Here is a 17,149-nt window from a genome sequence, read left to right as displayed (position 1 = left end):
TTATAAAAACACCATTATTGTTTTTAACCATAAACACTGCAACAAGAAGCATGGTATGACAGAAGTTTCCAGGTTCTTTCTGACATGGGCAACATCCATATTTTAATCACATGACTGATGAATTCCCCCTACATTCATGCAACCACTGAGATCCTTTCCCTCTCACTACCAGTCTGGTTTCAACCACAGAAAATGCTGTAGAGAAAGGTAAAAGACAAGACTTAAAAAAACAAGATTATCTAGAATAAAAAAGAAATGTGGATGGGGACTTAAGGTACAGTAAGGTGGTGATGGATGTGTTAATTAATTTGATTGTGACAATCATTACATTATGCATATGAATATCAACTAATCAGGTTGTATACCTGGAATGTAGATAATGTTTATTGTTAATTGTTTCTTTAAAAAATTTAAAAATAAAAAAGAGAAATATGGAGGAAAAATGACCTGTTTGGGAGAAAACAGATTAAGCAGGGAATGGAGGAGTTTTGCAATGTTTACCTGAATGAAAGATTGATCTTATATATGATCAATATTTAACCATTCAATAAATACTTTGTTCCTATAAAAATACCAAGTAGAAAATGTAAAGGCATCTTTTATGTAAAGCATTAAAATCTTTTCTTCTATATTCACATATTTAAATCATTTCTAATTGCTAAGATTTTCAACTTCAAATGAGTAGAAATCATAAATTAGAACCCCATAAGATAAATTTAACATCCCTTCAAGACAACCCCATTTAAACTTTTCTAAACACAGAAGAATTCAAAGGTCTTCTTCAGAAATCCATCCTAAAGGATAAAAGCATTCAGAAAAACTTCTCTGTATTTACCATAAATCCTTCTTGATGCTTGCCTTAAGTTAATTTCCCCTCCTTTTCTTCAGGGAAGATGGAAAACAGCTGTTCAACATTCCCTTTCAGGCTACTTTTTTCCTTCCTGACAGGTCCCTACCCTCCTTGGGAGAAATGTAAACACTGCAGGTGATTCCAAAATCCAGCTGGCCCAAGCCTAATTATCCATGGGGTTGGTGAGCCTGCCCCCATTCATACCACCTGGAATGATATCATCAAACTGCAAAGGCCCCAAGAGAAGATTTTCCCCCAGAATTTGTGAAATTCTAGAAATCCATTGGATATAGTCTGTCCTGAAATGTATTAAAATGACAAAAATAGCACAGCTTCAAGAATAAAAGTTTAGTCAGACTGTCTAGAAGGTAAAAAAGGTTGTATTGCAGCTGGGTACCTTGGTCTTCACTACTGCTCTACACCGTGTCGGATATTGAGTGCACCTTGGCATCAAGTATTTTTAAATGACTTACTGATTTCTATCATGAAATTCCTGAGTATTTGTCACTGAGGCAATTTTCTCACTGACAGAAACTGTCATTTCTCATTTCTAAAACTGAAAAATTCTAGAAATCCCTTTCACTACCCCAGTCTAAAGGACTAATCTGTAAACAAGTGTCCATTTCTAGTCAGTTATTTCTTTAAATGAGCAACGTATATGGATTCATGACTTCATCTGCAGATTACCACATTTTACAAAAAAAAAAACTTACACAACACTAATGTTGCTACCTACTTCAGGAATTGCTAACAAACATCATTTGTCTTGCAACAGCCATTTGACAGCAACAATAAGGCTGATATACTGCCTTCGTACTTCATCAAGAAAAACATTACAGACCCACAAGCTTGGTGAGCCTATTTCCTTTACAAATTCCTTTTTAAGAGTTAGGAAATGCTGATTCAACTTTGTTGCCGTATAATGTTTGCATGCATTAAATGCCTATTATTTAGTAGCTAAGTTTGGTATTACACATGAGAAAAAATGCAAAAGCCCTGATTTAAGCAACAAACACAACTTTACAACTCTATTAATATTTCAAATGGAAAGATTTAAAGGACAGCTTCTTAAACTGACTGTATACCTTTTCAATTTCTACTAAAAGAGCATGAATGCTAATTTAAACACACACTGTGGATTTCGATATGATTATTCTGCTATTGTTCACACTAACAAGAGAGGAGAGAAACTATTAAGTCTAGAAATAAAACTCAAAAGGTGGGGGTTGGCATGCAGACACACATATTCAGTTGCAAACTCTTTCTGACTCTGTCTTGGACAAAGCAGATGAGCATAAATAACCTACAATGGATATGTTACATATATGTAATTGAAAACCAACTGCCTATATGTCTTTTGTTACATTTTCTCTAACAAAACTACACTTACCTAATAGGTATAACTATTCCCAAATATAAAATGCCAAAGCAAATTATGCTTATTTGTCAGTATTGTTCATAGCTTCTACATATTACTGAAAGGCAAATTTTGTTCTTTCAGGACTTGTTTACTAACATTTGATGACAATGCTACCAAAATCATGTTTACGAAATATTCCAAGGGAGTTGGAGAAGGAAATCCAGTGGTAATCAATACACATTAAAATTCATATGTTATTCTGAATTAAAGACTGAACTACTCCATTCAAGAAATAAACAGCCTCAATAATCTTTTCTTTTCTTTCCAAATTAAAATCATTCCCTTCTTCTTTGTAATCTCTAACAGGCTCTCTGAACACTTTTCCTCCAGCAGGTTTCTACTCTTCTGGGCATCTGAAAGAGGATCTGGAATCCACACCCTCAACAGGCTGGAGCTTGCCTACACATGGCAGAAGTAAGCAACACAATCGGTAAAGGTAAAAATCCTGAAGCCAGCTAATGAGAACTGAGCAATCAGCCCAGGGCTCTGCAGGAATTAGAAGTGGCCCCACAGTGGAATCCTTAGAAGGCATGAGAAGAGATAGAGAGAAGTGGAAGAGGAGGGGGCTGCAGAAAGGGGCTCTGTAAATAGCCAGTGACATTAGTCTAGGAAGCACATAAGCATTTTAGGGAGCTGATGGTTCATGGGAAGTAGTGAGTAGTAAAAGGGATAATAAAGTAGACAATAGGAAAATAAAATGTTAGAGTCTTTAATAATATGAATTTGAAGTCACAAAGGATAAAAGTAGAATTAAATGTGTAATTTAAGTTAATCTTCTATTTAAGGTATACCACTAATGATCTGAAAATGAAAGACAAGTCTTTTACCTTTAGTATTTCCATTTCCACACCCCTAAAGTGAGGGTAAGACACTAGCTCTATATCACTGTCCATTTCTACTAGGCTAAAATATTAAAATATTTGAATTCTTTGAAAAAAAAGTTAAAAGTACTAGGCAATTTCAAAATGCAAGTATTTATGTAGCTGTATGTTGAGGGATTTTCCTTTACCGCAATTATCTAAATGCATATGAATTTATAAGCAAGAGTTTATTAACAGTAATGGTCACTCTATCCTATGCACAATACTTTCTATTTCTCATTCTAATTTGATTCTATTCTGCAAGACTTCACCATCAACTAATCAAGCCACTCTTCTATACATAACTAGAAGTTGTGAAACACTAAAGTGAGATGATAGGAATTTGGGATACATTTACTTACCATACACATAAAAAAGACTGAGGCAGGATCTTGCTCGTTGCCCAGGCTGGAGTGCAGTGGTGTGACCATAGCTCACTGCAGCCTCAAACTCCTGGGCTCAAGTGATCCTCCCATCTCAGACTCCCAAGTAGATAGGAAGAAAGATTTCTCTTTGAAGAGAAATTATTTCAATTAAAAATATTATCCACTTAATGAACAGTTTAAATTTTAAAAGCACATTTCCTATTAGAATGGGGCATTCGAGTTGAGAAGACTTTGTGAAACATACATTCTTAATTACTGTTATCATCAAATGGTAGCATCAATCAGTACACTTCAAGAGTTTGGGATTTTAATCTCTACTTCCCATTCTAATTCACCCTATGAATTTCATAGGAAAATAATCTTTCTTTTCAGTACTCTGGGCTTATATATAACTTGCCTTATTGCCATGTGGGCACCAACTTGAGGTATAAAGAATTTTGCTGTGTCACTCAAACATTTGCTGGTAATTTGGTGCTCCTAGAGAGTTTTATTCTAGCAATCACTATAGGGGAAGATAACATAATCCCATGAGAAAACTTTAATATATTTGCTGTGGTTTGCATAATTGCCACCTCTAAAACTCATGTTAAAACTTCACCTCCAATGTGGATGTGGCAGTACTGAAAGGTAGGACCTAGAGGCGACTGGGTCATGAGCCTCTGTCCTCATGATTAACCCATTCATGGATTAATAGGTTAATGGATTCATGGGTAATCACGGGAATGAGACTGATAGTTTCACAGGAAGAGAAACCTGAGCTAGCATGAACAACCCTCTCACCATGTGATGCCCTGCATCACCTCGGAACTCTATATAGAGTCCCCACCAGCAAGAAAGCTCTCCCCAGATGCAGCCCCTCAACCTTGGACTTAGGCTCCATAACTGTAAGAAATAAATTCCTTTTCTTTATAAGCTATCCAGATTCAAGAATTCTGTTATAAACAATAGAAAATGGAGTAAGCATTTAAGAACTGTCCTATCCTCTTCTCAGACACATTCTTTTAGTAGGGTTATGTCACTGAATCTCTTCAGGTACCCTACCCACTCCTTGAGAATAGTAAAGATCCAGCCCCACTCAGAAAACAGAATAATAATATCCACTATAATGAAGTTCCCTCTACCATAGATTCTGGCTCTCCTCAAAGGCCTGCCACAAACACATCCCAGTCAATAACAGTATTTCTCTTTTTTTATTTCGGGAAGGGGCAGTGGGTGGTGAAAAAGGATAATTATTTACTATATTTAGGATTCCAGTATGATAATGGTTGCATAATATTTAATATATGCTACAAACATAAAATGCTAGTCTTTTGGGAGTTTCTTCTGAAAGAGGATCTGGAATCCACACCCTCAACAGGCTGGAGCTTGCCTACACATGGCAGAAGTAAGCAACACAATCAGTAAACGTAAAAATCCTTTGAAAGTTTCAGGTTTTGTAATATTTAATATATGCTACAACCACAAAATGCTAGTCTTTTGGGAGTTCCTTTTTGAAAACAAAGATTACCAATATACTAAGACCCAAATTTAAATATTTTTTCTTTTTTTCTCTACAATTATTTATTGAAATCATACTATTGAGTGAAAATCATGCAACACAGTGTGATCCAAGGCAAGTATAAATAAATACCAAAATATTCTATCACAAATAACATTAAGAAATGTATAAATATTTTATTAATTGCAAAATGTACTTTCATCAATGATCTTAAAGCACTTTTTCAGAAATTAAAAAGAGACTCTTTACAACGAGGCACTGGGAAGCATCTGTGAAGTTAAGAGCTTCATTTCGTGGATGACCACCGGGTCCTCTCAGGGCAATTCTGCCAGATATTGAACCGGAGAGCGCATAAAATCTCATTGAAAGGAACTGTATTAGGTTGTTTCCGAACTAATTTCGTAAATCCTAAAGCAGATGTACACACAAACATTAGTCACTAAGATGGTCCTGATTTCATATAGCAAATCTAGCTGATGTCTCACCCAGTGCTTTTTCAATAGGTCCCCAAGATCAGAAGGAGGGCCAGCCTCTATCTAGCACGATGGAGAATGGAACCTAATAAACCCATCATGGCAACTGCCTATACTGTTATCAAAGTATCTCTTGGTCAAAGTTTCTTTTCTTTTGTTTTCATTCATTCATGCATTTTTTTTTTTTTTTGAGACAGAGTCTCGTTCTGTCGCTCAGGCTGGAGAGAAGTGGCTCACTGCAACCTCTGCCTCCCGGGTTCAAAAGATTCTTCCGCCTCAGCCTCCCAAGTAACTGGTACTACAGGCGTGCACCACGATGCCAAGTTTTTTTTGGTTTTTTTTGTTTTTTTGTATTTTTAGTAGAGACAGGTTTCCCCATATGGGCCAGGCTGGTCTCTAACTCCTGACCTCCTGATCCGCCCTAGGCCTCCCAAAGCGCTGGGATTACAGGTGTGAGCCACCGAGCCAGCCTTTTTTTTTTTTTTTTAGAATTCCCCTTTACTTGGTGACTGTACTTTCAGTATTTTTTAATTTGTCAAAACGTACTTTGTAGGCCAGTGTTTTTATTTAACAAAAACTTCATAAAAACTGATACTGACATCATATACATGTCAATGAAAACTAACTCTTCCCAAGTTCAAACTTGGGAAGTGCTGCTAATTGATGTTTCTCAGGTTCTGCATTAGTAGCTCGAAGAGAGCTAAGGCTGATCTCATATACCTCTGTATGTAATATAGGTAACCAGCACTATCTTGTACTTTTTGCTGAACCCAGAGGGGTCACTAGGTGATGGAGACATCAAATTCAATCTGTTATCTTCTCCATTTTTACTAGAACAGTCCTTACCAACATACTTCAAAAAAGAACTTGTATCTGTATCGTGACCGTCAAAGGAAGAGGTCACAATACAGAAATCTAAGTATTTGCATGAAACAAATACTCAGATAATCCTATATTTTCTTCCATGCACATGAGGTTTTTTGTGATCCCATTTAGCAATATAGTTAGAATACGCTACACAATATTGTATATCACTTTCACATAGAGATTATCATTGAGAAATTTTTTAAAAACTTGAGAGAATTACTGAAAGTTTAAATTCCATAATGTGAAAAATACTGAAAATACGTATAAGTGAGAAGATCTTTCACACATTTAACAATGCTAAACCATGACTTTCTAAACCATGACCAACGAAAACTTTTTTTAAAAAAAACTTTATTACACGAAGATTCCTAGAACTAAACGCGTCATTGCCTGACCTAAAGAATTTCAGGTAAGTGAGGTTCACCATCCTGATTTTAATCAAAGGCTTCGGTTTCCATCTGAATGCCAGCCAGCTTAAGAGGAGGCTGCTGCCTTAAAGGAGCGATGAAAACGAAGAAGTTCTCAGGTCACAAACTTAGCTCAGATTCCAGCCCCGACAGATCTTGAGCCAATGTGGCATCACTTTCAGAGCTTCCCAGTCCGTGAGTCAAGCCCCCGCCCCCTCCTCTCCCCGGGACTGCCTCGGGGATGAGGTTTACTAACAATTTCTCCGAGTGCCGGCGGAGCCAAGGAACGCTGGAATCCAGCGTCTGGGAGAGGCTTGGGAAGCTCTTCCCCGGCTTCCGCAGCCGCAAAGTAGGGCTGCCAGCGCCAGGATCGGCACACACGCCACCGCCACCTCCCCAACCCCCAAATGGCTGGGGTACGGAGGGAAAGGAGGACGCGAGGGTGTGCCACCCAACCCCGCAGAGTGAAGTCGAGGCCCCGTGGACCGTCGAGGAAATCGCGGCTGGGCCGGCCTGATCCGACGCACGGAATGCGATCTCCAGGTTCTCATCGCGTTCCCGGCTCAGTGCTCGGCGTTCAAGGGGGTGGGGAGGGGCAAAAAGCTGCCCCTCGAGGCTGCTCAGCCGCTGGAGAAGTCCGTGGCTCAGTCTTCACGCGTCAGGCGCTCTCTCGGAGCCCAGCCGAGCCGGGCCCGGGCGCGCAGCCCGCGGCGCTTCACTCTCAGCCGGGGACGTGGCTCTCCGTCTCCGGCCCGTGCCGGGCCAGCCCCGCAGGCTACCCGCCCCAAACTCCAGAAGAAAGTTGCGCCGCGCGCCCCAGCTCGCCCCTTGCGCGCCCCTCCGCTTACCGCTCCCCGCCGAGGCTTCGTTCTTTCCGGCGTCGCCTCCGCAGCCTCCAGAGCCAGCTCCCGGCCCTCCTCACACCAGGGCGCCCGGGCTCCCGGCCCTTTCCGAACCGAGCCCTCCGCGCCACCGCCGCGCCATGGGTGCTGGTGGGCGCCGCGCCCCGGGATGCGCTGCTGCAGCCTCGGGCGGCGCTACTGAGAGCCGGGCCGGCGCGGGCGGGTAGGTGTGGGCGAAAGGGGCGGAGGGAGGGACGCGGCGGGCGCTGAGGCTCCGCTGGAGGGGGGAGGAAACCGCAACGTCACCAGAGCCCGAGGAGGCGAGGATGAGGAGGGGGAAACGGGGACCCCCTCCCCCGGCCGAACCCCGACCGCAGGCCCGCCCCGCTTTCTCCCGCTCCTCCTCTCCCGGGACTCGCCGCTCGCAGCTGTGCTCGGCCTTCCACGCCACCCGGCCCGGACTCCACCCGCACCCCTGCCCGCCAGGCCTCTTTGGCTCTAACTTGTTCTAGTTTCTTAGGACTCAAACGCTTCAGGTTCGAGAATCACACCCAAAAGAAAGGTAACTTTTGGAGGCCCAGGGGGAGGAGCTGATGCTTACACACAACTCTGGGAGAGGAAAGCGAGGAAGACGTTAAGAATCTTACTACCCGGGCTGGTGCCCACTGCAGTCTGCTCCTCCCGAATAGTTAGTTACTGCCTCTTTTCTCTCGAATTCGGTTTTACTCTCTTCTCAAAGATAAGTTAGTTGGGGGGGTGGGGGGGCGGGGTTTGGAGGGGGATCGCCTATAGAGAAGCAGTTCTCTTTTTTACTTTACCAACAAAATGCACTAAATCCAAGTGCACCGAACCCTGCAAACGGAACAGATTTTAATCATAGAAGGTCAGGACCAAAGCATTTAATGTAGGCAGCTTACAAACGGAAATTTATCTTACGCAGTGGTGTGTGTGTGTGAGAGAGGGGTCGAGAGAGATCGCTCACGCACCCAAGTTCAGGTGGAGCATTTGCAACCTTGGTAGTCACAGCCTCTTGGAGAAGAGTCTTCCTGTTTTCCAAAAATCAGCCACTGGGCTCAAACACACTCAGCCAGGTCCAACCTGGCCCCAAGGAGATGACAGGTATGATCAGGGCCATTACCTCAGGAATACTTCCCCCACCCTCCAACTCCACCCAGTGTGTTCATGTAACCTACCAGATCTAGACTGTACCGAAGTGAAAGATTTGTAGGATATTTACCTATTCATTAGAATGGGAGATACTTTCCTGGGAGCAGTGCTTTCCTCCATGAGTTCTGAAGGGTACCTCCATCCAATTCCCCTGACCTCAGAGTTTCTCACTTCTATTTGGCCAAATAAGGAAAAAATGGGGATGTCTCAGTTTATGCTTCTCTTTTTCAGAAATTGTATTTAAGAGGAACCCCTTACAAACAGGCCAAGAGGAAGTGGTACTATTAAATTTTTTAAATGTTCGCTCAGGTAAATCACTAATTTGCATAAACTTGATACTTTAGGGAAGGCCTGTGGAGGAGAGAAGAGGACTCTGGAAACTGGAATTAATTTTTGGTTCAAATCCAAACTTTGCTTTTACTACTGTGGGCCTTGGAAAACTAACATCAGAGCCTCAGTTTCCTCATCTGTAGTGTAACGATATAATACCTCGTTTGAACAGTTATGGAGAGGATACAATAAAAATAGCTAATGTTTTTTGAGAGTTTACTACACCATATCAGACGGTCACTGTGCTAAGAGATTTACGTATACTAATGAAATTATTAGAATAAATTGTGAAAGTGTCTAGCTGTACTATGTAATCTGTGTTAATTTCCATTTATCTTCTCAAATTTGAAAGAGACTTTAGAAAAAACATCTGGTTTAATTTACTTAACCTCTCAGCTAGTAGTAGTCTAGTTCAGTGATTCTCCAACCTAGAACTTTAGAATCAGCAGGGGAGCTATAATAAATTCTTTCCAATGGGAACCCCCACCCAAGAACAACAAATCAGAATCTCTGAGGTTAGGGTCTAAGCATCAGAATCTGCATTTTAAAATCTCTTCCCAGATGATCACAGTGTACAAACAGGATTGAGAATTCTTCAAAGGAGGCAGTACTCACTGTCATTTTCTCCCCTTTACCCTCACACCCCCCACAATTTTGCTTTTGAGTGACCTGTGAATTGGCCTCTGGATGACATTCACTTTGTGCAAAGCACACCCCTCCCCCGCCCCGCCCACCCCATTACACTAAGTCTCAACAGATCTGCTATTCTGCTCTCTGGAATCTATAGGATACACCTAGCCTTGATTCCACGGGAGAATACTTCAATTTACCCGGGTACATATTAACTCCATCAGCTTTTCTTCATCCATTAAGAAAGCTCTCAGGAGGAGATTTACTTTGCCAACATCTCTCTCAAACCCTGATGCCAAGAATTGAATTCAAGGTTTCACCCAAGTGACAAACTAGAAAGATGTTTAATGGCTTTGTTGTAATTACTGTATTTCCCTAAGTATATCCTTGGAGCTTCTATGGCAGCAATATTACCCAGCTGACTCCATATTACAGTCTACCAAAGAAAACCTTAAAGTGTTAAAAGTTTAGAGACTCACTGAACTAGACAACTACACTCAGTGCAGTCAGTGTTCAGCACTTAACCTGTGAGTTTACTGAATTGTATTGTGTTAAATTAGGCCTCTTAGCTTGTTGAGCTTGTTGGCATGTTGGGTATCATTGATATAACTGAGTAATTCTACCTCTCAATTTCATGACCTCTGTAAATCCAGTCTGTGCCATGCCATCATTTAAGTTCTCATTCTCAGGTACCTTCCTCTGCCAACTGACACTGGATTTGAATGCTACTGATGAACATTCTTATCAGTTGAGGACCCAAATATTACCTTGTCCTGTTTTTGTCTGTTGTCCCAGGGTAGCAGCCTGTGTACATGGGTATATGGCACTTTTGTAGGAATTAGAAAAAGGTACCCCCACTCTCACCTTAGCTGAAGGATTAGGAAAAAGTGACCCCTTACTCCTAGATGCAGCCCCAAACAGACAGCAGATGAGCTTTGTCTATTGGATGTCTTTGCTCTACTGTAATATTGTCAAAAAACAAAGGAAATGACTACTTACTGAATTCTGGTTCATGCCTACAAAATTGTGTCTTCCTTTTCTAAATACCCAGATGTCATTCTAATAATAGGTTTATTTATTTTGTTCAGTATCTGTGAAAAGTTTCTTGCCTTGGTTTCAGACTAAGGCAAAAACTGGAACTCCATTTGTCCACCTCCAGTTTTTTAGTGTTCATCTCCCTCTATGCTGATTCTAGCTGAGAGTCCTTGTTGGTAAACTCTCCTTGCTGAGATGGTAATTTACTAAGCAAGAAGAAGTTAAGCGTTAGACAGCTAGGACATATTTTCCTACAAGCTTCTTCACCTCTCTTTTCAGTTAACTCTTTGAAAGTTTATTTTATCCCTTACATTTAATGGTTTATTTTTACATAATAGAGAAGACAAAAAAAGGGAATTAGTTTTGTTTAGTCATCCATTTTATCTCAAACAGAGGCATCCCTTCCATGTTCTTGTCTAAACAAAACAAAATGTATTTTTTGTTGTTGTCGTCCTTAGTTTATTCTTGGCTTTAGCCTAAAATAACAGAGTAACAGTATTACAGGGCTGTTACAGGTATGCAGCTGCTGTTCTCCTGTTGAGTTTAGTTCATTAAACTAAATTTTAATCTGCCTTTTATGTTTTACTAACCAGTCTGTCCAAGACTATACATCTGCTTCCATTCTTGAAATGCTTTTCCTTTTCCTTCCTCAGGTCAAAATTATTCCATTTGTAAAACTGCCTTAACCTGCACCTATAGATTCCCTCATCTTCAGATCACAGAAGAAGATCATTTTGGTTTGCTCAAGCCATACTGCCCTCTACTTGTACTTACTGATTCAGTGATACTCTCCTGAGCTTTCCCTTCCATTTCTGAGCATTCAGCCCTGGCCAGGCATCCTCCAGAGGCTTCTCCAACCTTCCTTGCTCAGGCCTCCCTCCTTGCCTTTCTCGCGCTGACATGCTCTTCTCCGTTACCAAGAATACTCTGCTGCGACTGCTTCATCTCCACATGACTCTAGCTTCCTGGGCTTAGTTTTCATCTTTAAAGCAAAATGAAACATTTACCTACATTCTCAATCAGAATTGAGAACTACCTCTACTGCAAGTAACAATTTGAGATTTTTGCAGGTACATACTTCCTGGCCTCACAATCTTCTAATAGGTCATGAAGTGTACCAGGCACATCCATATGTGTCTCCTTTTATCCTCACAGGCACTGACTGATGAGGAAACAGAGGCTCTGAAAGTTAAAGTGAATTTCCCAAGCCATATATAGTTCAGACCACATATGATTATGTTTTCTGATATAAAATCTAGAATCCTTCCACTAAACCACTTGGCCTAGACTAACTTTGTATGTCTAAAGCCTCATTTACAGTTTGAGTATCCTGGCCTCAGTTGAAAGCTATTCTGCATTCATTGACAATTGACTTGAAATGGATGATTTTATATCACCTCTTATAAACTACCCAAGGTGTCCCAAACACCTTCCAAATTATAATATTGTTCTCTGAAATTTTTTTTTTTTTTTTTTTGAGACGGAGTCTCACTCTGTCGCCCGGGCTGGAGTGCAGTGGCCGGATCTCAGCTCATTGCAAGCTCCGCCTCCCGGGTTCACGCCATTCTCCTGCCTCAGCCTCCCGAGTAGCTGGGACTACAGGTGCCCGCCACCTCACCCGGCTAGTTTTTTGTATTTTTTAGTAGAGACGGGGTTTCACCATGTTAGCCAGGATAGTCTCGATCTCCTGACCTCGTGATCCGCCCGTCTCGGCCTCCCAAAGTGCTGGGATTACAGGCTTGAGCCACCGCGCCCGGCCTGTTCTCTGAAATTACAAAAATTATTGATATTTGCTACATGAATGAATGAAATTAGATGTTTATTCTTTTCCTCAGACTTACTGAATAGACCAAAAGGAGTGTAACATTTAATATTATAAGCTCCTTCACAGTAGAGACTCTCTTCTTCATTTCTATAGCCATTCCTCATATTTCCTGGCAGAGGTCACGTTTATTAAATTAGAATTAGAATTCAATTTTCAGATTGTGGCTGTGTACCAGGCTAGATACAGTGGTGGATAATTTAATGTGTCCATCAAATAAGAGCATGGACTTTGAAGTTGAACAAAACTAGGCTGAAATCTAGACTGTCTGTCACTAACTGTGTGACCTTAGGCAGGCGAGCCATTTAACATCATTAAGTTCCACTTTCTCCTCAGCAGCATTTTTATATGCATACTTTTCTCATACAGTTTCTGGAAGGAGCAAACCAAACATTGTATATAAAATACCTGCCAAGGAATGAGAACTTAATAAACAGGTGTTTATTGTCATAACTTAGAATGGTTCTAGGGGCTATCAATGAGAGATACACCCTTTGTAATCAGTCTTGGGTGGACTGTAACATGCCTGGGCATTTTTCAGGTAGGATATGAACCAATTAAGGTGAGTGATACCCTGCCTGTCACAACCCTGCTAAAAGTAGTTGAGGTCATGCCAATTTTTGCAGTAGTTTGGAAATCAAGCCTTCTGTGCTCTTCAGGAGGAGATAAGGATTGTCCTGGCAATATTGTGTAATAGTAATTCTAACTCCTGGGTGCATATTAGCATCACTTGGGAGAACCAAAAACACACCAACGCCTAGTCACACTCTTAGAAATTCTGATTTAATTCCTTCTAGGATGAAGTCCAGATGTCCTATATGCTTTTAAAGGTACCAGATAGTTCTAATGTGTAGCCAGAGTCAGAACCAGTGCTACATAATGGTGCTTCCCAAATTTTGCTGCACAGTAGAACCATTTGGAGAGATTTAAGAACTTCTGATTCCCCAGTTATAGTCTGTACCAATCAAATTAGAAAGTTTGAGGTGTTTGAAACTCTGTGATTCCAATGTACCAAAAGTTTGGGAACCACTCACTATTAGAGTGTTACTAAATAAGCTGGGTGAGGTGGCTCATACCTGTAATCCTAGCACTTTTGGAGACCAAGGCAGGCAAAGTGCTTGACCCCAAGAGTTTGAGATCAGCCTGGGCAACATGGCAAAACTCCATCTCTACTAAAAACACACACAAAAAAATTAGCCGGGCGTGGTGGCGCACACCTGTAATCCCAGCTACTCAGGAGGCTAAGACACGAGAATCGCTTGAACCCAAGAGGCAGAGGTTGCAGTGAGCCAAGATCACACCACTGCACTCCAGCCTGGGCAACAAGAGTGAAACTCGGTGTCAAAAAAAAAAAAAAGCATGTTACTAAGCAGGTACTTGAACCAAATGAAGTAGACTTAGAGAATATATTTGTCACATTTGCTCTGGTTTATTATTACATAAAATATTGTGAAGATTCATTTTTATTAACCCAAGCTCACTAATGCATTTCTTTCTAAATACTTTTGTTGGATATGCAGTTTGGGAAAAATATTTGATGTCAATACTGGCTGAACTATTGAAGTTGACTTCATATTGCAGTTAATGTTTCACTTCAAGTTTCTGCTGCCTGAGTATTACACATAATGAATTCCAATAAAACATTTTAACAGCCAGGCCATTCAGACTTCTTCTGCTCAGGCTTTTTCTTCTGCTGATGAGATCACCTGTGTCAGGCAAAGAAAATCTGGGCTATTTTGCATTTATAGTATCTTTTAGGTGGGAAATAGTCAACAGTTTGCTGATATTAAACTAAAGTATGTAGTCCAGTGACATATTTCTATATCCTTTCTCACCAAACTCCAAAGAATACACAGTGGTTCTTTTTCCCTATTTTCTTTCATTTTTTGATTTTTTAATAGTGCCATTTTAAGTTTGCCATTTTTACTCATCTTGACTAAATGGAAAACACTTCCACTTTTTAAAAATGCTAACATAACAAAATTTTAAAACCCAGCAACAATTAAACAAATAAACAAAAAACACAGCATTCCTTAGAAGTATTTGTCATCTAAGTGAGAAAAGTAGGAGGAAACTTGGAATAATTACATTCTAACCATTTCATTTTATGAAGAAACTAAGGTTTTTTTTTTTAAATATCTATTCTTTTTTTTTATTATACTTTAAGTTCTAGGGTACATGTGCAGGTTTGTTATATATGTATACATGTGCCATGTTGGTATGCTGCACCCATTAACTCGTTATTTACATTATGTATATCTCCTAATGCTATCCCTCCCCACTACCCCCTCCCCACAATAGGCCCCGGTGTGTGATGTTCCGCTTCCTGTGTCCAAGTGATCTCATTGTTCAGTTCCCACCTATGAGTGAGAACATGCAGTATTTGGTTTTCTGTTCTTGCGATAGTTTGCTGAGAATGATGGTTTCCAGCTGCATCCATCTCCTACAAAGGACACGAACTCATCCTTTTTTATGGCTGCATAGTATTCCATGGTGTATATGTGCCACATTTTCTTAATCCAGTCTGTCACTGATGGACATTTGGGTTGATTCCAAGTCTTTGCTATTGTGAATAGTGCCGTAATAAACATACGTGTGCATGTGTCTGTATAGCAGCATGACTTATAATCCTTTGGGTATAATACCCAGTAATGGGATGGCTGGGCCAAATGATATTTCTAGGTCTAGATTTTTGAGGAATCGCCACACTGTTTTCTACAACGGTTGAACTAATTTACCGTCCCACCAACAGTGTAAAAGTGTTCCTATTTCTCCACATCCTCTCCAGCACCTGTTGTTTCCTGATTTTTTAATGATTGCCATTCTAACTGGTGTGAGATGGTATCTCATTGTGGTTTTGATTTGCATTTATCTGATGGCCAGTGATGATGAGCATTTTTTCATGTATCTGTTGGCTATATGAATGTCTTCTTTTGAGAAGTGTCTGTTCATATCCTTTGCCCACTTTTTGATGGGGTTGTTTGCTTTTTTCTTGTAAATTTGTTTGAGTTCTTTGTAGGTTCTGGATATTAGCCCTTTGTCAGATGAGTAGATTGCAAACATTTTCTCCCATTCTGTAGGTTGCCTGTTCACTCTGATGGTAGTTTCTTTTGCTGTGCAGAAGCTCTTTAATTAGATCCCGTTTGTCAATTTTGGCTTTTGTTGCCATTGCTTTTGGTGTTTTAGACATGAAGTCCTTGCCCATGCCTATGTCCTGAATGGTATTGCCTAGGTTTTCTTCTAGGGTTTTTATGGTTTTAGGTCTAACATTTAAGTCTCTAATCCATCTTGAATTAATTTTCGTATAAGGAGTAAGGAAAGGATCCAGTTTCAGCTTTCTACTTATGGCTAAGAAACTAAGGTTAACATAGATGTAGGACTGTTACCAGTTTTTGCTGCTATTAGTTAGAAGTGGAAGGAGAAGTCGAGCCTCCTGATTCCTAGCCAGATTTTCTTTTTCTCACTTCTCCTTGCTGAATCATTGGCCAAAAATGTACAACTAATTTCTCCTTTTGGGAAGCGCATATTTCATATTAACTCTGGCAATTTATGAAAAAATGTAGATTCATTTCCTCTATTAACAAAATGTCAGTGCCTAAGAAGAAATAAGGTTTATTTTTGGAGGAAATCAAGTGCCTACTCAGAATGTGCAGGGGATGGCACCTTTCATTTAGCAGCGTTAAGCTTAATGTGTTATGTTTTACTTATGATGTAATTTCTCCCCAGTATATGAACAATGTAAGTTCACATCACTACATATGTAAAATCGCTAACTAAATGCCTGTCTTTGAGGTGAAATCTTTAATAAACTTTCACCCATCTTGAGTTATTTTTCCTTTCATTATACCTGGGAATTAAGGTATTTAAAAATTCTAATAAATTTCCATCTTTTTATTGCATGAATCAATTTTCTGAATTTCCTGTCATTATACAAGATAGCGGTGCTTCTGTTCATGGTGGACAGATTAATGTTGTGGTGTGCAGATCAGCTAAGTATCATGTATGTATACACACACAAGCACACACATGTGTGTGTATATATATGTATATTTTAAAATCTCACTTTCTGATCAGTCATTAAACATGTGGCAAGTATCTATCATATATTCACACACACATAAGCACACACATATATGTATATATATGTGTGCATATATATATTTAAAAGTCTCACTTCTGATCAGTCATTAAACGTGGCAAAAAAAAAACAACTGTTACAAAGTAAAAATAGATATAGGCTACAACAATCTTGGATTGTAGTATAATGGAAAAGTTACTTTAAATGAATCTGCCTGAAATTGACAAATTTTAATGTTGTCTATGGGAAAATTAATGGGTTAATTCTGGAAACTGAAAGTTATAGGTTCTAGGACTAAATTGACCCTAGAAGAAATTCTTTCTGTTTTTACTTCCCCTATAAATTTGGAAAAATCAGCAGTAGCATAAACCATGATAACTTGGGCAAATCACAACTTCTTTTGAGTCTTAGTGTCCTTAGCTATAAATAGAAGAAACCATCCTACTTCGTTTGTTCTCGAGTATAGTTATACTTTAGGACCACC

General features: G+C 40.0%; 1 protein-coding gene and 1 pseudogene across 4 annotated transcripts in view; one reads left to right on the top strand and one right to left on the bottom strand.

Moving 5' to 3' along the window:
* The window catches only part of DSE (dermatan sulfate epimerase), a 71,246-nt gene extending 62,923 nt beyond the window's left edge, over positions 1 to 8,323 (bottom strand). For 2 of the 4 annotated variants that reach the window (XM_033234363.1, XM_033234366.1), the window contains exon 1: positions 7,610 to 8,165. The gene's annotated coding sequence lies outside the window, so the exon portion shown is untranslated. Of the gene's footprint in view, positions 1 to 7,609; positions 8,166 to 8,204 lie in introns of those variants that run through there. The other 2 variants (XM_033234364.1, XM_033234365.1) reach the window with 2 other exon arrangements.
* The window catches only part of LOC117096966, a 37,792-nt pseudogene continuing 27,660 nt past the window's right edge, over positions 7,018 to 17,149 (top strand).

Source organism: Trachypithecus francoisi, unplaced genomic scaffold (assembly GCF_009764315.1).
Source record: "Trachypithecus francoisi isolate TF-2019V2 unplaced genomic scaffold, Tfra_2.0 Lachesis_group15, whole genome shotgun sequence".
Classification (NCBI taxonomy): Eukaryota; Metazoa; Chordata; class Mammalia; order Primates; family Cercopithecidae; genus Trachypithecus; species Trachypithecus francoisi.
The sequence above is the reverse complement of the archived record's forward strand: the minus strand, read 5'-3'. Positions and strand labels throughout refer to the sequence as shown.